This window comes from Eptatretus burgeri, chromosome 15, assembly GCF_056783735.1.
Source record: "Eptatretus burgeri isolate ZD-2024b chromosome 15, Ebu_testis_v1, whole genome shotgun sequence".
In the NCBI taxonomy this organism is placed as follows: domain Eukaryota; kingdom Metazoa; phylum Chordata; class Myxini; order Myxiniformes; family Myxinidae; genus Eptatretus; species Eptatretus burgeri.
In genome coordinates, this window is record NC_140975.1 from 70674420 (window position 1) to 70697495 (window position 23076).

At 44.8% G+C, this 23076-nt stretch overlaps 1 protein-coding gene across 1 annotated transcript in view; it reads right to left on the reverse strand.

The window, feature by feature from the left end:
• The window catches only part of LOC147012500 (nuclear factor of activated T-cells, cytoplasmic 1-like), a 72924-nt gene that overhangs the window by 49345 nt on the left and 503 nt on the right, over window positions 1–23076 (reverse strand). The gene's annotated exons all lie outside the window — the stretch shown is intronic.

The following is a 23076-nucleotide window of genomic DNA, read 5'->3' on the forward strand; positions in this document are numbered from 1 at the left end:
ATTGTCATCGTGCCAGTTGGCTAGGTATGGGTACCTCTCTCACCTGTCATGGCACCTCAGCAAAAGCTTTCTGCGACTCATTAGGACTGACTCAATCGGTCAACTTCCCTACCCGGATCTCAACCAATGGTACTCCATCTCTTCTGGATCTGATTTTGACAAATTTCCCTGACAATATCTGCTGCTCTTCCTTCGCTCCAATCGGTTCTTCTGACCACGTCCTTGTCAAAGTGGACATTTCTCTGGCTGTTATCAGAGAACCACCTCACCGCCGTCGAGTCTGGCATTCCACTCAAGGCGACTGGCAGGGTCTCCAAGCAGCCATCAAACTTATAGACTGGTCTCCTATCTCTACTTTCTCCAACATCAACTCATCCTGGGAATTCTTTCAAAGAAACTTGCTCTCCCTCATGCACAGATTTATCCCCTCTCGTCTTCAGTTGTCCTACCCTTCGTCCCTCCCATGGTTCAATGAAGCTTGTGGTGAGGCAGTTGTCTTGAAACAACTTGCCTTTGCCTCATGGAAAGCAAACCCAACTGAGGGCAATCTCAGTTCCTTCCATAAAGCTCGGAACAAGTGTGTATCTACCCTCAGGAGAGCCAGAAAACAACATCTTTCTCATCTCAAGTCTGAACTCTCAAACCTCTCTCCCTCCTCAAAATCCTGGTGGCGTCTAATCAAATCTGTTTCTGGTGTATGTTGCCCCTCCATCCCTCCCTTACCTCAAATGGCAGCACTGCTGATACCGCACGTGAAAAAGCTGAATGCCTAAACTCAGTGTTTGCAGCTAAATCTTGTGTCCAAAACTCATCACTTTCTCTACCCACCTTACCCAGTCACACCCAACTGTCCCTGGACTCTGTGTCCTTTTCTCCTGACAAGGTGGAGAGCTTGCTGTCAAACCTCGACTCAGATTCTGCAACCGGTCCAGACAGCATCAGCCCACGTGTCCGCAAAGCCTGCTCTTCTGCTCTTGCTCACCCTCTCTCTGTTCTATTCACCCTCTCATTTGCTCAAGGCCATCTGCCATCTGCTTGGAAATCAGCAAACATCACTGCCCTGCACTAAAAAGGTGCAAAAACAGATCCCTGCAACTACAGACCAATCAGCCTTCTCCCAATCATCAGCAAGGTTATGGAATCCATCATCGCTTCAGACATCAAATCCTTCCTCTTCTCCAATGGCTTGATTTCTGATCATCAATTTGGTTTCAGACCAGGTCACTCTACCCTGGATATGCTGCTTCTGCTCTCCAAACAATGGATGGAAGCCCTCAATGCCAGACAGGAAATCCGAGCCGTATCCCTGGATATATCATGTGTTTTTGACACAGTCTGGCACCCTGCCCTGCTCACCAAACTCTCTTCCTTTGGTATCCAAAGCCATCTCCACTCATGGCTCGCAGACTTCCTCTCCTGTCGCAGTCAACGTGTGGCCCTAATTGGAGTTCTTTCATCCCCCCTTCCTGTCCAGGCTAGAGTTCCTCAAGGTAGCATTCTGGGCCCTGTTCTTTTTCTGATTTTCATCAATGATCTCTCCGACTCTCTGGAAAATCCTCGATATCTCTTTGCTGATGACTCCACCCTCTGCCGTACCATCGGTCATCCCTCAGACCATCCATAAAATCACAAACTGGCCCAACACGTGGAACATGTCTTTCAATCCGGACAAATCTCACACTCTCACTATGTCTCATCGAAAGGACCGTTTAGAAAAACCACCATCCACTTTCTCAACAATCCTCTGGAAGAAGTCCTTTCTTTCAAGCTTCTGGGTCTCACTATCTGCCATGACCTTTCCTGGGAAAGACACATTTCAAACCTCGCCTCCAAAGCCAGTCGCCGACTGGGAATCCTCCGTCGTGCAAGGTCCTTCCTCGGCCCACCTGAACTCCTGACCACTTACAAAGCTTTTGTCCGCAGCCTGATGGAGTACTGCTCTCCCATCTAGGCTGGTGCTCCTGCCTCCCACCTTTCTCGGCTTCACGCTGTAGAAACCAAGGCATGTCGGATCATTGGCATCTCCTGCAATGAGGCTGAGTCTTTGGGCCTCTCACTCAATCACTGCAGGTTGGTCGGTGGTCTTTCTGTCTTCTACCGTCTCCTCTCCAGCCTCGCCCTCCGCCTTCCCCACTGCTCTCTCTGCGATTTGTCCCCCCCACATTTCCGCAGAACGCTCAAGGTCTGCCAAAAACCCCCTTCTGGCAAAACTACCAAAATCACGAATCACTGCTCACCTTCACTCTTTCATTCCTCTTTTTTCCCGCCTTTGGAATAAACTCCCTCACTCTATTCATTCCCATTCTTCACTCCAGGCCTTCAAAACAGCTGTTCACCACCACCTCTTATCATCCCCCATCCAAATCCTCGATCTTTTCTACCCCCGATAATCCACCCAAGCCAACCTCCTTCAAATTCCCTGCTTTCCTTCCTGAAAGTCCCTGTAATGTCCATCTTCTATGCCCCATGTTCCCCGTCCCATCCCTCTCCCTTCCACAGATCTCCAAATGTCTCCGTTCCCCACTATTTTGTCCTTCCCACTCCCTCCCCTCCTGTCTCATGCCCCCCTTGATGTGCGTTGTGTGTTAGCTCTCACACGAGCCTCGACAAGGTATACAAAAAAAGTCTCTTCATATTGCACCGCGTCTCTCCAAAACACCCCGCGCCTCTTCAAAACACACCACGTCTCTTGAAAACACACCGGGTCTGTTCAAAACACACACGTTCTCTCCAAAACACTGCGCGTCTCTTCAAAACACACAGGTTCTCTCCAAAACACACGGTGTCTCTCCAAAACACACCGCGTCTCTCCAAAACACACCGGGTCTCTCCAAAACACACCGGGTTTCTCCAAGATATGCTGCGTCTCTCCAAAACACACCGTCTTTCCTAAACCCACCGGTTCTCTCCAAAACACACGGCATCTTTCTAAAATACACCGTTCTCTCCAAAACACACCGTCTTTCCTAAACCCACCGGTTCTCTCCAAAACACACGGCATCTTTCTAAAATACACCGTTCTCTCCAAAACAAAACGCGTCTCTCTAAAATACACCGGGTCTCTCCAAAACACACCGGGTCTCTCCAAGATATGCTGCATCTTTCTAAAATACACCGTTCTCTCCAAAACACACCGTCTTTCCTAAACCCACAGGTTCTCTCCAAAACACACGGCGTCTTTCTAAAATACACCGTTCTCTCCAAAACACACCGTCTTTCCTAAACCCACAGGTTCTCTCCAAAACACACGGCGTCTTTCTAAAATACACCGTTCTCTCCAAAACACACCGTCTTTCCTAAACCCACAGGTTCTCTAGAAAACACACGGCATCTTTCTAAAATACACCATTCTCTCCAAAACAAAACGCGTCTCTAAAATACACCGGGTCTCTCCAAAACACACCGGGTCTCTCCAAGATATGCTGCATCTTTCTAAAATACACCGTTCTCTCCAAAACACACCGTCTTTCCTAAACCCACAGGTTCTCTCCAAAACACATGGCGTCTTTCTAAAATACACCGTTCTCTCCAAGATACGCTGCGTCTCTCCAAAACACACCGTCTTTCCTAAACCCACAGGTTCTCTCCAAAACACACGGCATCTTTCTAAAATACACCGTTCTCTCCAAAACAAAACGCGTCTCTCCAAAACACACCGGGTCTCTCCAAGATATGCTGCACCTTTCTAAAATACACCGTTCTCTCCAAAACACACCGGGTCTCTCCAAGATATGCTGCGTCTCTCCAAAACACACCGTCTTTCCTAAACCCACAGGTTCTCTCCAAAACACACGGCATCTTTCTAAAATACACCGTTCTCTCCAAAACAAAACGCGTCTCTCTAAAATACACCGGGTCTCTCCAAAACACACCGGGTCTCTCCAAGATATGCTGCATCTTTCTAAAATACACCGTTCTCTCCAAAACACACAACGTCTTTCCGAAACCCACAGGTTCTCTCCAAAACACACGGCGTCTTTCTAAAATACACCGTTCTCTCCAAAACACACCGTCTTTCCTAAACCCACAGGTTCTCTCCAAAACACACGGCGTCTTTCTAAAATACACCGTTCTCTCCAAAACACCGTCTTTCCTAAACCCACAGGTTCTCTCCAAAACACACGGCATCTTTCTAAAATACACCATTCTCTCCAAAACAAAACGCGTCTCTAAAATACACCGGGTCTCTCCAAAACACACCGGGTCTCTCCAAGATATGCTGCATCTTTCTAAAATACACCGTTCTCTCCAAAACACACCGTCTTTCCTAAACCCACAGGTTCTCTCCAAAACACATGGCGTCTTTCTAAAATACACCGTTCTCTCCAAAACACACCGGGTCTCTCCAAGATACGCTGCGTCTCTCCAAAACACCGTCTTTCCTAAACCCACAGGTTCTCTCCAAAACACACGGCATCTTTCTAAAATACACCGTTCTCTCCAAAACAAAACGCGTCTCTCTAAAACACACCGGGTCTCTCCAAGATATGCTGCACCTTTCTAAAATACACCGTTCTCTCCAAAACAAAACGCGTCTCTCTAAAATACACCGGGTCTCTCCAAAACACACTGGGTCTCTCCAAGATATGCTGCATCTTTCTAAAATACACGATTCTCTCCTAAACCTAATGTGTCTCTCTAAACCCTACTGAGTCTCTCTAAAACACACTGGGTCTCTCCAAGATATGCTGCATCTTTCTAAAATACACCGTTCTCTCCTAAACATAACGCGTCTCTCTAAACCCTACTGAGTCTCTCCAAGATATGCTGCATCTTTCCAAAATACACCGTTCTCTCCTAAACACAACGCGTCTCTCTAAAATACACCGGGTCTCTCCAAAACCCACTGGGTCTGTCCAAACCCTACAGGGTCTCTCTAAACCCCACCGAGTCTCTCCAAAACCCGCTGGTTTACTCATTAGGCTTTAATGCTTGGAGAGGATAGGTCAGGTCAGGTATGGGAGCATGTGCCAGAACAGCGCGTCGCTGCGTCCACTTTCCGCCGGTACTCCAGGGGCCTCCGTCTGGCCATCCCCCAGGCAGATGCCAGGCCCATCCCCATCTCCTTGAGATGATGGTCAACCTGCTGCAACCATGAGGCACGTGGTCGGCCCACTGGCCTCCTCCACTCATGAGACTCCCTCGCTGAGAGAATCTGGTGAGCAGGATCAGCGTCAGGAAAACGAGCCACATGTCCATACAGTCGCAGCTGACGCTCACGGACTATGCAGGTAACAAATCTCATCCGAGTCTCTCTCAGCAACCGCTCGTTGGACCCAAAATCCGACCAGCGATAGCCAAGGATTCTCCGAAGAGACCTGGTACCAAAGGAATTAAGTCTCCGTCTCAGATCCTTGGTCAAAGTCCAAGTCTCGCACCCATAGAGCAAGACTGTAAGTACCAAGGACCTGAAGACTCGGACTTTCGTCCTCCCGCACAGGTACCGGCAGCGCCACACCCCATGATCCAGTGAATCCATGACTCCCCAGGCCCGACCCAGACGTCTATTGAACTCCGGCTCACAACCTGCGGAGACATGAATATCACTGCCAAGGTAAGTGAATCTATCCACGACCTCAACATCCTCACCACAAACAGACACAGACAGGACAGCTGCATCCAAGATGTCACCGAAAGCCTGGATCTTAGTTTTGACCCAAGAAATCCGTAATCCCAACGGCTCCGACTCCTCATTCAGCACCTCGAGGGCCCCCAAGAGGATGTCTAAAGTCTCCGCAAAGATGACTGCATCATCTGCAAAATCAAGGTCCCAGATCTTGACATTGCCAAACGATGCACCGCAACTTGATCTCTCCGACATCCTCCCAAAAATCCAGTCCATACAAGTGCTGAAAAGTGTGGGGGCAAGTACACATCCCTGACGAACTCCAGTAACAACTGGAAATAAGTCAGAGATGGTACCACCACACTTCACAGCACTCTCAGTACCAGAGTAGAGTTCAGACATCAGATCGATCAGTTTTGGTGGCACCCCATGAAGACCAAGAATCCTCCAGAGGACATCCCGATTCACTGAATCGAACGCTTTACAGAGATCAACATAGGCTGCAAGCAGCCCCTGCCGAAACTCTCGTCTGCGTTCGGTGAGGACACGAAGTGCAAGGATACGGTCAATCGTTGACCTCTTTGGTGTAAAGCCTGACTGCTCTGGACGCTGGTGCTCAAGCAGATGGTGGCGAACCCTATCAAGAATTATTCGAGCAAAGACCTTGCCCGGCACTGAGAGCAGCGTCACCCCTAGGTAGTTGTTGCAGTCTTGGCGATCACCCTTCCCTTTCCAGAGAGGGACTACAAGGCCCCTTTTCCAGTCATTTGGGATGATGACTGTGTTCCAGGCAGAGCACAAAACTGCATGCAACGACACGAGAGCAGCATTTCCACCAGCCTTGAGAAGTTCAGCATGGATGCCACAGATCCCTGGAGCTTTGCCCCGTTTCAACTGGTTCACCGCAGCCCGTGTTTCCACAAGCGATGGTGGACCACAGTTGATTCGAGGGTCAGCAACAGGGATTGTAACACCCTTGACGTCCAACTCGACAGCTGGGGGATCAGCCTGGTACAACCGCTCAAAGTAACCGGCCCAGCGGGCCTTCACTTCAGACTCCTCTGTCAAGAGCCTACCACTCTCTGCTCGAACTGCAGTGCTCCGAGGGATGGGCTTGGATGAACGTAATGCGCGAATTCCCCTGTAAGCGGGACGAGAATCACCTGTCCACAGGTGATGCTCTACCCCCTCACAGATTCCTCGCACATAGGCCTCCTTGTCCACCCTCAGTGCACATACAGTTTTACGCCTCAGCTCCCTGAACAGCTCAGCTCTGCCATTCAGCCTGGCCCTGCGACTCTGGTCAATGGTATCCAGTGTCCCTTGAGAGACAAAATTCTTCTTTGCCCTGCGGTGAGCTCCAAGGCATCCACCGGCAACATCAAGGACGGTGGTCTTGAAGGTAATCCACAACTCTTCAGGACCCCCCAAAGCACCCAGACCCCCCAAGTGTCCACTCAGCCTGTTCGCAAACTCCTCAGCTACTCTCTCATCCCTGAGCTTGGCAACATCCAGCCTAGGCTGGGATGGTACCATTCTCCAGGATTTAAGGTGCAGCTTTAGAGTTGCTACAACAAGCCTGTGGTCAGTATTGAGGAACTGAGCACTCCGGTAGACCCTGCAGTTCTGGATCATCCTCCAACGACCGTCAATGAGGACATGGTCAATCTCCTTTGCCACACCGCCAGCGTTGGAATACCAAGTCCAGCGATGAGCTTGCGGGCGCTGAAACCATGAACCAGCCACCCTAAGTCCATGACTTCTTGCAAAGTCAAGGAACTTAGTGCTATTCTGGTTCATAGTTCCTGACCCATGGGGACAAACACACACCTCATAACCATCCCTATCAGTTCCAGTCGATGCATTGAAATCCCCCAAGACTAGAAGTGTATCTCGTCTGGGGCACTGATCAACCACAGACTCGAGTGTGGCGTAGAATGTGTCCTTCACGGTGAGATCACTCGCCTCAGTCGGAGCATAAATAGAGACCAGGGAAATGACACCTAAGGAGTGACGAATCCTTAATCTCATAATACGCTCGTTGACCGGTGTTACCTCAATTATCATTGGGGTCAGCTTATTGGACACAGCTACAGCAACTCCTTGGGTATGGTAACCATCAGAGCGACCAGACCAATAGTAGGTGTAACCACCCACCATTATCTCGCCGCAATCCGGTCTCCGAACCTCAGAGAGAGCTGCAATCCCGATGTCCAAACGCTTGAGCTCAGATGATAACAGAGACAGGTGATCATCCTCTCTTAGGGATAGGACATTCCAGGCACCCACCCGAAGGGATCGCCTCAGGTTAACCCAAGGAGACCGCCGTCTGGTGGACGACACCTCAGCACCACTCCGACACACTCTCCCGCAATCTGACCCAGGGATGTTACCCCGTGGTTTCCCTCCTATCAAAGATTGGGGGTCCCGAAGGCTTTGCCCCAATCCTGTCATCCGGTGAGCTGCCCTGCGAAGGGAAGCTGCACAGGAGGTACTCCCACGGAGTGGGTTTTCAGATTTTTTTGCGTTTTTGCGTTTTGCGGAATGAAGCGTTTTACGGTGGCCGGAGTGCAAATCCTGCCACCAACCTCCTAATAAGAAGTAACCCAACTGCAGGAGGACGTCCGCAGACACGGTTGGGCACTAGATATGGATGGCCGTTGGCTCACAAGGAGCTCCTCCGCCCTTTGACAGGTTTTGTTTTTAATCCTGCTGGGTGTCCATATCCAAACACCCTCCTCAACAGAAAACCTGGTGGGGGAGACGGTTTAGTCGCCGACAACCCGACCATGGAACAGGTTAGTACAGGTTTACATGGTACCTGTAGCAGGTTACAGATCGAACCTGACCTGACTATGGTTTGAGGATAGGTTTGCAGTGGTTAAATGTGAATGAATGAATGAATGAATGAATGAAGGTGAGATTAAATTAAGATAGAATGGCATTCACTATAATTCTCAGGGAAGAAAAGACTCTGCAAATAGCACTCAGTGTCGAACCGAGAAGCTCAGACTCATCATTTATGAAGGGATGGCGTCTCCAAGGCGCCTGCGGTTCAGCCAGATGGACAAGCGGGTCAAGGGAAGTGCAAGCAAGCCTTGGATATGCTATAGAGCACACCGGCAGCTCGTTATGGGGGACAAATTTCATCGTCAGGGAACTCCAATGGTGGGGGGTAGGGGAAGGGGTGGGAATCGTTGAGGGTGTGGGGGGGAGGGGAGGGGGAGGGAGGAAAACGCTGAGTGGTGTAGGTAAACAGCCAAAGGGTGCAGGATGAGCGAACAGCCAAGGTAGGGTGAGCGAAGAGCTGAGGTGGGGTTGGACAAACATTCGGTGGGGTGTGGGGGGGGGGATTGGGCAAACAGCCCAGGAGGACAAGCCGTGGTTAAATGCCCACTCTGACTTCCACAAATAATACTTTTAAAAGGATATTGATCACAGAATGACCGAAGCTTTGTTCTTCAAATTCAAATTCATCAAATTTGTCTCTTCATCCTTCTTGCATTTACATTGGACATTCATGAATTCACGTAGTGTGTTTAGATTTCGGTGTGCACCATGGGGTTGGTATATGATTAAATACCTTCAGATACACAACATGGGGCTGGTATATGGTTTAATACCTTCAGATACACACCATGGGGCTGGAAAATGGTTTAATACCTTTAGATGCACACCATGGGGCAGGTACATGATTACCTTCAGATACACACCATAGGGCTGGTATATGGTTTAATACCTTCAGATACACACCATGGTGCTGGTATATGGTTTAATACCTTCAGATACACACCATCGGGCTGGTATATGGTTTAATACCTTCAGATACACACCATGGGGCTTGAAAATTGTTACCTTCAGATACACACCATGGTGCTAATATATGATTAAATACCTTCAGATACACACCATGGTGCTGGTACATGATTACCTTCAGATACATCACATGGGGCTGGTATATGATTAAATACCTTCAGATACACACCATGGTGCTGGTATATGATTAAATACCTTCAGGTACACACCATGGGGTTGGTATATGATTACCTTCAGATACACACCACGGGTCTGGTATGTGATTAAATACCTTTAGATACACACCATGGTGCTGGTATATGATTAAATACCTTCAGGTACACACCATGGTGCTGGTACATGATTACCGTCAGATACACACCATGGGGCTGGTATCTGCTTAAATACCTTCAGATACACACCATGGTGCTGGTATATGATTAAATTCATTCAGATACACACCATGGTGCTGGTACATGATGACCTTCAGACACAAACCATGGGGCTGGTATACGATGAAATACCTTCAGATACACACAATGTTGCTGGAACATGATTACGTTCAGATACACACCATGGGGCTGGTATATGATTAAATACCTTCAGATACACACCATGGTGCTGGTACATGAAAAAATACCTTCAGATACACACCATAGTGCTGGTACATGATTAAATACCTTCAAATACACACCATGGTGCTGGGACATGAATAAATACCTTCAGATGCACACCATGGTGCTGGTACATGATTGAGTACCTTCAGATACACACCATGGTGCTGGTACATGATTAAGTACCTTCAGATACACACCATGGTGCTGGAGCATGATTAAATACCTTCAGATACACACCATGGTGCTGGTACATGATTAACTACCTTCAGATACACACCATGGTGCTGGTACATGATTAACTACCTTCAGATGCAGAACATGGGGCTGGAACATGATTAAATACCTTCAGGTACACACCATGGTGCTGGTACATGATTTAATACCTTCAGATACACACCATGGGGTTGGTATATGATTAAATACCTTCAGATACACACCATGGTGCTGGTACATGATTAAACACCTTCAGATACACACGATGGTGCTGGTACATGATTAATTACGTTCAGATATACACCATGGTGCTGGAACATGAGTAAAAACCTTCAGATACACACCATGGTGCTGGGACATGATTAAACACCTTCAGATACACACCATGGTGCTGGGACATGATTAAACACCTTCAGATACACACCATGGTGCTGGGACATGATTAAACACCTTCAGATACACACCATGGTGCTGGAACATGAGTAAAAACCTTCAGATACACACCATGGTGCTGGGACATGAAAAAATACCTTCAGATACACACCATGGTGCTGGTACATGATTAAATACCTTCAGATACACACCATGGTGCTGGGAAATGATTAAATACCTTCACATACACACCATGGTGCAAGGACATGATTAACTACCTTCAGATACACACCATGGGGCTGGCACATGATTACCTTCAATACATACCATGGTGCTGGTATATGATTAAATACCTTCAGATACACACCATGGTGCTGGTATATGATTAAATACCTTCAGATACACACCATGGGGCTGGTACATGATTAAATACCTTCAGATACACACCATGGTGCTGGTACATGATTTAATACCTTCAGATACACTCCATGGTGCTCGGACATGATTAAATACCTTCAGATACACACCATGGTGCTGGTATATGATTAAATACCTTCAGATACACACAATGGTGCAAGGACATGATTAAGTACCTTCAGATACACACCATGGTGCTGGGACATGATGAAATACCTTCAGATACACACCATGGTGCTGGGACATGATAAAATACCTTCAGATACACACCGTGGTGCTGGTACATGATTAAATACCTTCAGATATACACCATGGTGCTGGAACATGATTACGTTCAGATACACACCATGGGGCTGGTATATGATTAAATACCTTCAGATACACACCATGGTGCTGGTACATGATGACCTTCAGATACACACCATGGGGCTGGTATATGATTAAATGCCTTCAGATACACACCATGGGGCTGGTATGTGATGGAATACCTTCAGATACACACCATGGTGCTAGTATATGATTAAATACCTTCAGATACACACCATGGTGCTGGTACATGATTACCTTCAGAAACATCACATGGGGCTGGGATATGATTAAATACCTTCAGATACACACCATGGTGCTGGTACATGATGACCTTCAGATACACACCATGGTGCTGGTATATGATTAAATACCTTCAGATACACACCATGGGGCTGGAATGTGATTAAATACCTTCAGATGGACACCATGTTGCTGGTAGATGATTACGTTCAAATACACACCATGGGGCTGGTATGTGATCAAATACCTTAAGATACACACCATGGGGCTGGTATATGATTAAATACCTTCAGATACACACCATGGTGCTGGTACATGATGACCTTCAGATACACACCATGGTGCTGGTATATGATTAAATACCTTCAGATACACAACATGGGGCTGGTACATGATTAAATACCTTCAGATACACACCATGGTGCAAGGACATGATTAAATACCTTCAGATACACACCATGGTGCTGGGACATGATGAAATACCTTCAGATACACACCATGGTGCTGGGACATGATAAAATACCTTCAGATACACACCATGGTGCTGGTACATGATTAAATACCTTCAGATATACACCATGGTGCTGGTACATGAATAAATACCTTCAGATACACACCATGGTGCTGGTATATGATTAAATACCTTCAGATACACACCATGGGGCTGGTACATGATTTAATACCTTCAGATACACACCATGGGGCTGGTACATGATTTAATACCTTCAGATACACTCCATGGTGCTGGTACATGATTTAATACCTTTAGATACACTCCATGGTGCTCGGACATGATTAAATACCTTCAGATACACACCATGGTGCTGGTATATGATTAAATACCTTCAGATACACACAATGGTGCAAGGACATGATTAAGTACCTTCAGATACACACCATGGTGCTGGGACATGATGAAATACCTTCAGATACACACCATGGTGCTGGGACATGATAAAATACCTTCAGATACACACCGTGGTGCTGGTATATGACTAATACCTTCAGATACACACCATGGTGCTGGTGCATGATGTAATACCTTCAGATACACTCCATGGTGCTAGGATATGATTAAATACCTTCTAATACACCCATGGTGCTGGTATATGATTAAATACCTTCAGATACACACCATGGTGCAAAGACATGATTAAATACCTTCAGATACACACCATAGTGCTGGGACATGATTACCTTCAATACACACCATGGTGCTGGTATATGATTAAATACCTTCAGATACACACCATGGGGCTGGTACATGATTAAATACCTTCAGATACACACCATGGTGCTGGTACATGATTTAATACCTTCAGATACACTCCATGGTGCTCGGACATGATTAAATACGTTCAGATACACACCATGGTGCTGGTATATGATTAAATACCTTCAGATACACACCATGGTGCTGGTATATGATTAAATACCTTCAGATACACACAATGGTGCAAGGACATGATTAAGTACCTTCAGATACACACCATGGGGCTGGGACATGATGAAATACCTTCAGATACACACCATGGTGCTGGGACATGATAAAATACCTTCAGATACACACCGTGGTGCTGGTACATGATTAAATACCTTCAGATATACACCATGGTGCTGGAACATGATTACATTCAGATACACACCATGGGGCTGGTATATGATTAAATACCTTCAGATACACACCATGGGGTTGGTATATGATTACCTTCAGATACACACAATGGGGCTGGTATGTGATTAAATACCTTCAGAGACACACCATGGTGCTGGTATATGATTAAATACCTTCAGGTACACACCATGAGGTTGGTATATGATTACCTTCAGATACACACTATGGGTCTGGTATGTGATTAAATACCTTCAGATGGACACCATGGTGCTGGTACATGATTACGTTCAAATACACACCATGGGGCTGGTATGTGATCAAATACCTTAAGATACACACCATGGGGCTGGTATATGATTAAATACCTTCAGATACACACGATGTTGCTGGAACATGACATTCAGATACACACCATGGGGCTGGTATATGATTAAATACCTTCAGATACACACCATGGTGCTGGTACATGATGACCTTCAGATACACACCATGGGGCTGGTACATGATTAAATACCTTCAGATACACACCCTGGTGCTGGTACATGATTAAATACCTTCAGATACACACCATGGGGCTAGTAGATGATTAAATACCTTCAGATACACACCATGGGGCTGGTATGTGATTAAATACCTTCAGATACACACCATGGTGCTGGTACATGATTAAATACCTTGAGATACACACCATGGTGCTGCTATATGATTAAGTACCTTCAGATACACACCATGGTGCTGGAGCATGATTAAATATCTTCAGATACACACCATGGTGCTGGTACATGATTAAACACCTTCAGATACACAGGATTAATTACGTTCAGATATACACCATGGTGCTGGTACATGAGAAAAAACCTTCAGATACACACCATGGTGCTGGGACATGATTAAACACCTTCAGATACACACCATGGTGCTGGTATATGATTAACTACCTTCAGATGCAGAACATGGGGCTGGAACATGATTAAATACCTTCAGGTACACACCATGGTGCTGGTACATGATTAAATACCTTCAGATACACACCATGGTGCTGGTACATGATGACCTTCAGATACACACCATGGTGCTGGTATATGATTAAATACCTTCAGATACACAACATGGGGCTGGTACATGATTAAATACCTTCAGATACACACCATGGTGCAAGGACATGATTAAATACCTTCAGATACACACCATGGTGCTGGGACATGATGAAATACCTTCAGATACACACCATGGTGCTGGGACATGATAAAATACCTTCACATACACACCATGGTGCTGGTACATGATTAAATACCTTCAGATATACACCATGGTGCTGGTACATGAATAAATACCTTCAGATACACACCATGGTGCTGGTATATGATTAAATACCTTCAGATACACACCATGGGGCTGGTACATGATTTAATACCTTCAGATACACACCATGGGGCTGGTACATGATTTAATACCTTCAGATACACTCCATGGTGCTGGTACATGATTTAATACCTTTAGATACACTCCATGGTGCTCGGACATGATTAAATACCTTCAGATACACACCATGGTGCTGGTATATGATTAAATACCTTCAGATACACACAATGGTGCAAGGACATGATTAAGTACCTTCAGATACACACCATGGTGCTGGGACATGATGAAATACCTTCAGATACACACCATGGTGCTGGGACATGATAAAATACCTTCAGATACACACCGTGGTGCTGGTATATGACTAATACCTTCAGATACACACCATGGTGCTGGTGCATGATGTAATACCTTCAGATACACTCCATGGTGCTAGGATATGATTAAATACCTTCTAATACACCCATGGTGCTGGTATATGATTAAATACCTTCAGATACACACCATGGTGCAAAGACATGATTAAATACCTTCAGATACACACCATAGTGCTGGGACATGATTACCTTCAATACACACCATGGTGCTGGTATATGATTAAATACCTTCAGATACACACCATGGGGCTGGTACATGATTAAATACCTTCAGATACACACCATGGTGCTGGTACATGATTTAATACCTTCAGATACACTCCATGGTGCTCGGACATGATTAAATACGTTCAGATACACACCATGGTGCTGGTATATGATTAAATACCTTCAGATACACACCATGGTGCTGGTATATGATTAAATACCTTCAGATACACACAATGGTGCAAGGACATGATTAAGTACCTTCAGATACACACCATGGGGCTGGGACATGATGAAATACCTTCAGATACACACCATGGTGCTGGGACATGATAAAATACCTTCAGATACACACCGTGGTGCTGGTACATGATTAAATACCTTCAGATATACACCATGGTGCTGGAACATGATTACATTCAGATACACACCATGGGGCTGGTATATGATTAAATACCTTCAGATACACACCATGGGGTTGGTATATGATTACCTTCAGATACACACAATGGGGCTGGTATGTGATTAAATACCTTCAGAGACACACCATGGTGCTGGTATATGATTAAATACCTTCAGGTACACACCATGAGGTTGGTATATGATTACCTTCAGATACACACTATGGGTCTGGTATGTGATTAAATACCTTCAGATGGACACCATGGTGCTGGTACATGATTACGTTCAAATACACACCATGGGGCTGGTATGTGATCAAATACCTTAAGATACACACCATGGGGCTGGTATATGATTAAATACCTTCAGATACACACGATGTTGCTGGAACATGACATTCAGATACACACCATGGGGCTGGTATATGATTAAATACCTTCAGATACACACCATGGTGCTGGTACATGATGACCTTCAGATACACACCATGGGGCTGGTACATGATTAAATACCTTCAGATACACACCCTGGTGCTGGTACATGATTAAATACCTTCAGATACACACCATGGGGCTAGTAGATGATTAAATACCTTCAGATACACACCATGGGGCTGGTATGTGATTAAATACCTTCAGATACACACCATGGTGCTGGTACATGATTAAATACCTTGAGATACACACCATGGTGCTGCTATATGATTAAGTACCTTCAGATACACACCATGGTGCTGGAGCATGATTAAATATCTTCAGATACACACCATGGTGCTGGTACATGATTAAACACCTTCAGATACACAGGATTAATTACGTTCAGATATACACCATGGTGCTGGTACATGAGAAAAAACCTTCAGATACACACCATGGTGCTGGGACATGATTAAACACCTTCAGATACACACCATGGTGCTGGTATATGATTAACTACCTTCAGATGCAGAACATGGGGCTGGAACATGATTAAATACCTTCAGGTACACACCATGGTGCTGGTACATGATTAAATACCTTCAGATACACACCATGGTGCTGGTACATGATTAAACACCTTCAGATACACACCATGGTGCTGGTACATGATTAATTACGTTCAGATATACACCATGGTGCTGGAACATGATTAAACACCTTCAGATACACACCATGGTGCTGGGACATGATTAAACACCTTCAGATACACACCATGGTGCTGGGACATGATTAAACACCTTCAGATACACACCATGGTGCTGGTACATGAAAAAATACCTTCAGATACACACCATGGTGCTGGTACATGATTAAATACCTTCAAATACACACCATGGTGCTGGGACATGATAAAATACCTTCAGATACACACTGTGTTGCTGGTACATGATTAAATACCTTCAGATATACACCATGGTGCTGGTACATGAATAAATACCTTCAGATGCACACCATGGTGCTGGTACATGATTAAGTACCTTCAGATACACACCATGGTGCTGGTACATGATTAAGTACCTTCAGATACACACCATGGTGCTGGTACATGATGACCTTCAGATACACACCATGGGGCTGGTATATGATTAAATGCCTTCAGATACACACCATGGGGCTGGTATGTGATGGAATACCTTCAGATACACACCATGGTGCTAGTATATGATTAAATACCTTCAGATACACACCATGGTGCTGGGACATGATAAAATACCTTCAGATACACACCGTGGTGCTGGTACATGATTAAATACCTTCAGATACACACCACGGGGCTGGTATATGATTAAATACCTTCAGATACACACCATGGTGCTGGTGCATGATTGCCTTCAGACACACCATGGGGCTGGTATATGATTAAATGCCTTCAGATACACACCATGGGGCTGGTATGTGATGGAATACCTTCAGATACACACCATGGTGCTAGTATATGATTAAATACCTTCAGATACACACCATGGTGCTGGTACATGATTACCTTCAGAAACATCACATGGTGCTGGTATATGATTAAATACCTTCAGATACACACCATGGGTCTGGTATGTGATTAAATACCTTCAGATGGACACCATGGTGCTGGTACATGATTACGTTCAAATACACACCATGGGGCTGGTATGTGATCAAATACCTTAAGATACACACCATGGGGCTGGTATATGATTAAATACCTTCAGATACACACGATGTTGCTGGAACATGATGACGTTCAGATACACACCATGGGGCTGGTATATGATTAAATACCTTCAGATACACACCATGGTGCTGGTACATGGTGACCTTCAGATACACACCATGGGGCTGGTACATGATTAAATACCTTCAGATACACACCCTGGTGCTGGTACATGATTAAATACCTTCAGATACACACCATGGGGCTAGTAGATGATTAAATACCTTCAGATACACACCATGGGGCTGGTATGTGATTAAATACCTTCAGATACACACCATGGGGCTGGTATGTGATTAAATACCTTCAGATACACACCATGGTGCTGGTATATGATTAAGTACCTTCAGATACACACCATGGGGCTGGCACATGATTACCTTCAAGACACACCATGGTGCTGGTATATGATTAAATACCTTCAGATACACACCATGGGGCTGGTACATGATTAAATACCTTCAGATACACACCATGGTGCAAGGACATGATTAAATACCTTCAGATACACACCGTGGTGCTGGTACATGATTAAATACCTTCAGATATACACCATGGTGCTGGTACATGAATAAATACCTTCAGATGCACACCATGGTGCTGGTACATGATTAAATACCTTCACATACACACCATGGTGCTGGTATATGATTAAATAACTTCAGATACACACCATGGTGCTCGGACATGATGAAGTACCTTCCGACACACACCATGGGGCTAGTACATTATTAAATACCTTCAGATACACACCATGGTGCTGGTGCATGATTTAATACCTTCAGATACATTCCATGGTGCTAGGATATGATTAAATAACTTCAGATACACACCATGGTGCTGGTATATGATGAAGTACCTTCAGGTACACACCATGGTGCTGGTGCATGATTTAATACCTTCAGATACACTCCATGGTGCTAGGATATGATTAAATACCTTCAAATACACCCATGGTGCTGGTATATGATTAAATACCTTCAGATACACACCATGGTGCTGGGACATGATGAAGTACCTTCAGATACACACCATGGTGCTGGGACATGATGAAGTACCTTCAGATACACACCATGGTGCAAGGACATGATTAACTACGTTCAGATACACACCATGGGGCTGGCACATGATTACCTTCAATACACACCATGGTGCTGGTATATGATTAAATACCTTCAGATACACACCATGGGGCTGGTACATGATTTAATACCTTCAGATACACACCATGGGGCTGGTATATGATTAAATAACTTCAGATACACACCATGGTGCTCGGACATGATGAAGTACCTTCCGACACACACCATGGGGCTAGTACATTATTAAATACCTTCAGATACACACCATGGTGCTGGTGCATGATTTAATACCTTCAGATACATTCCATGGTGCTAGGATATGATTAAATAACTTCAGATACACACCATGGTGCTGGTATATGATGAAGTACCTTCAGGTACACACCATGGTGCTGGTGCATGATTTAATACCTTCAGATACACTCCATGGTGCTAGGATATGATTAAATACCTTCAAATACACCCATGGTGCTGGTATATGATTAAATACCTTCAGATACACACCATGGTGCTGGGACATGATGAAGTACCTTCAGATACACACCATGGTGCTGGGACATGATGAAGTACCTTCAGATACACACCATGGTGCAAGGACATGATTAACTACGTTCAGATACACACCATGGGGCTGGCACATGATTACCTTCAATACACACCATGGTGCTGGTATATGATTAAATACCTTCAGATACACACCATGGGGCTGGTACATGATTTAATACCTTCAGATACACACCATGGGGCTGGTACATGATTTAATACCTTCAGATACACTCCATGGTGCTGGTACATGATTTAATACCTTTAGATACACTCCATGGTGCTCGGACATGATTAAATACCTTCAGATACACACCATGGTGCTGGTATATGATTAAATACCTTCAGATACACACAATGGTGCAAGGACATGATTAAGTACCTTCAGATACACACCATGGTGCTGGGACATGATGAAATACCTTCAGATACACACCATGGTGCTGGGACATGATAAAATACCTTCAGATACACACCGTGGTGCTGGTATATGACTAATACCTTCAGATACACACCATGGTGCTAGGACATGATTAAATACCTTCAGATACACACCATGGGGCTGGGACATGATTAAATACCTTCAGATACACACCATGGTGCTGGTACATGATTAAATACCTTCATATGCACACCATGGCGCTGGTATATGATTAAATACCTTCAGATACACACCATGGTGCTGGTATATGATTAAATCCTTTCAGATACACACCATGACGCTGGGATATGATTAAATACCTTCAGAAACACACCATGGTGCTGGTACATGATTACCTTCGGATACACACCATGGTACTGGTACATGATTAAATACCTTCAGATACACACCATGGTGCTGGTACATGATTAAATACCTTCAGATACACGATGGTGCTGGTACATGATTAAATACCTTCAGATGCACACCATGGTGCTGGTACATGATTAAATACCTTCAGATACACACCATGGGGCTGGTACATGATTAAATACCTTCAGATACACACCATGGTGCTGGTATATGATGAAGTACCTTCAGATACACTCCATGGTGCAAGGACATGATTAAATACCTTCAGATACACACCGTGGTGCTGTTACATGATGAAATACCTTCAGATACACACCATGGGGCTGGTACATGATTACCTTCAGATACACACCATGGTGCTCGTACATGATTAAATACCTTCAGATACACACCATGGGGCTGGTACATGATTACCTTCAGATACACACCGTGGTGCTGGTACATGATTAAATACCTTCAGATATACACCATGGTGCTGGTACATGAATAAATACCTTCAGATGCACACCATGGTGCTGGTACATGATTAAATACCTTCACATACACACCATGGTGCTGGTATATGATTAAATAACTTCAGATACACACCATGGTGCTCGGACATGATGAAGTACCTTCCGACACACACCATGGGGCTAGTACATTATTAAATACCTTCAGATACACACCATGGTGCTGGTGCATGATTTAATACCTTCAGATACATTCCATGGTGCTAGGATATGATTAAATAACTTCAGATACACACCATGGTGCTGGTATATGATTAAATAACTTCAGATACACACCATGGTGCTCGGACATGATGAAGTACCTTCAGGTACACACCATGGTGCTGGTGCATGATTTAATACCTTCAGATACACTCCATGGTGCTAGGATATGATTAAATACCTTCAAATACACCCATGGTGCTGGTATATGATTAAATACCTTCAGATACACACCATGGTGCAAAGACATGATTAAATACCTTCAGATACACACCATGGTGCTGGGACATGATTAAATACCTTCAGATACACACCATGGTGCTGGGACATGATGAAGTACCTTCAGATACACACCATGGTGCAAGGACATGATTAACTACGTTCAGATACACACCATGGGGCTGGCACATGATTACCTTCAATACACACCATGGTGCTGGTATATGATTAAATACCTTCAGATACACACCATGGGGCTGGTACATGATTTAATACCTTCAGATACACTCCATGGTGCTGGTACATGATTTAATACCTTTAGATACACTCCATGGTGCTCGGACATGATTAAATACCTTCAGATACACACCATGGTGCTGGTATATGATTAAATACCTTCAGATACACACAATGGTGCAAGGACATGATTAAGTACCTTCAGATACACACCATGGTGCTGGGACATGATGAAATACCTTCAGATACACACCATGGTGCTGGGACATGATAAAATACCTTCAGATACACACCGTGGTGCTGGTATATGACTAATACCTTCAGATACACACCATGGTGCTAGGACATGATTAAATACCTTCAGATACACACCATGGGGCTGGTACATGATTTAATACCTTCAGATACACTCCATGGTGCTGGTACATGATTTAATACCTTTAGATACACTCCATGGTGCTCGGACATGATTAAATACCTTCAGATACACACCATGGTGCTGGTATATGATTAAATACCTTCAGATACACACAATGGTGCAAGGACATGATTAAGTACCTTCAGATACACACCATGGTGCTGGGACATGATGAAATACCTTCAGATACACACCATGGTGCTGGGACATGATAAAATACCTTCAGATACACACCGTGGTGCTGGTATATGACTAATACCTTCAGATACACACCATGGTGCTAGGACATGATTAAATACCTTCAGATACACACCATGGGGCTGGGACATGATTAAATACCTTCAGATACACACCATGGTGCTGGTACATGATTAAATACCTTCATATGCACACCATGGTGCTGGTATATGATTAAATCCTTTCAGATACACACCATGAGGCTGGGATATGATTAAATACCTTCAGAAACACACCATGGTGCTGGTACATGATTACCTTCGGATACACACCATGGTGCTGGTACATGATTAAATACCTTCAGATACACACCATGGTGCTGGTACATGATTAAATACCTTCAGATACACGATGGTGCTGGTACATGATTAAATACCTTCAGATACACACCATGGTGCTGGTATATGATGAAGTACCTTCAGATACACTCCATGGTGCAAGGACATGATTAAATACCTTCAGATACACACCATGGTGCTGGTATATGATGAAGTACCTTCAGATACACTCCATGGTGCAAGGACATGATTAAATACCTTCAGATACACACCGTGGTGCTGTTACATGATGAAATACCTTCAGATACACACCATGGGGCTGGTACATGATTACCTTCAGATACACACCATGGTGCTAGGATATGATTAAATACCTTCAGATACACACCATGGGGCTGGGACATGATTAAATACCTTCAAATACACATCATGGTGCTGGTACATGATTAAATACCTTCAGATACACACCATGCTGCTGGTACATGATTAAATACCTTCAGATACACACCATGGTGCTGGTACATGATTACCTTCAAATACACACCATGGTGCTCGTACATGATTAAATACCTTCAGATACACACCATGATGCTCCGAACACTGTAATTGGCCATGTGTGCTCATGGCACGGTCTACTACTGTGACGTCGAACCGAGATGACGTCACAGACGATCAAACGAATCTTATGGCATGCATTATATTTGGTGTGTGTGTGTGTGTGTGTGTGTGTGTGTGTGTGTGTGTGTGTGTGTGTGTGTGTGTGTGTGTGTGTGTGTGTGTGTGTGTGTGTGTGTGTACAGTGTACGTCCACACACAATAAGGTACCATTAAATACTATGAACGCCATAAGACTCGTTTGATCGTCTGTGACATCATATTTCGGTGCGACGTCACAGTC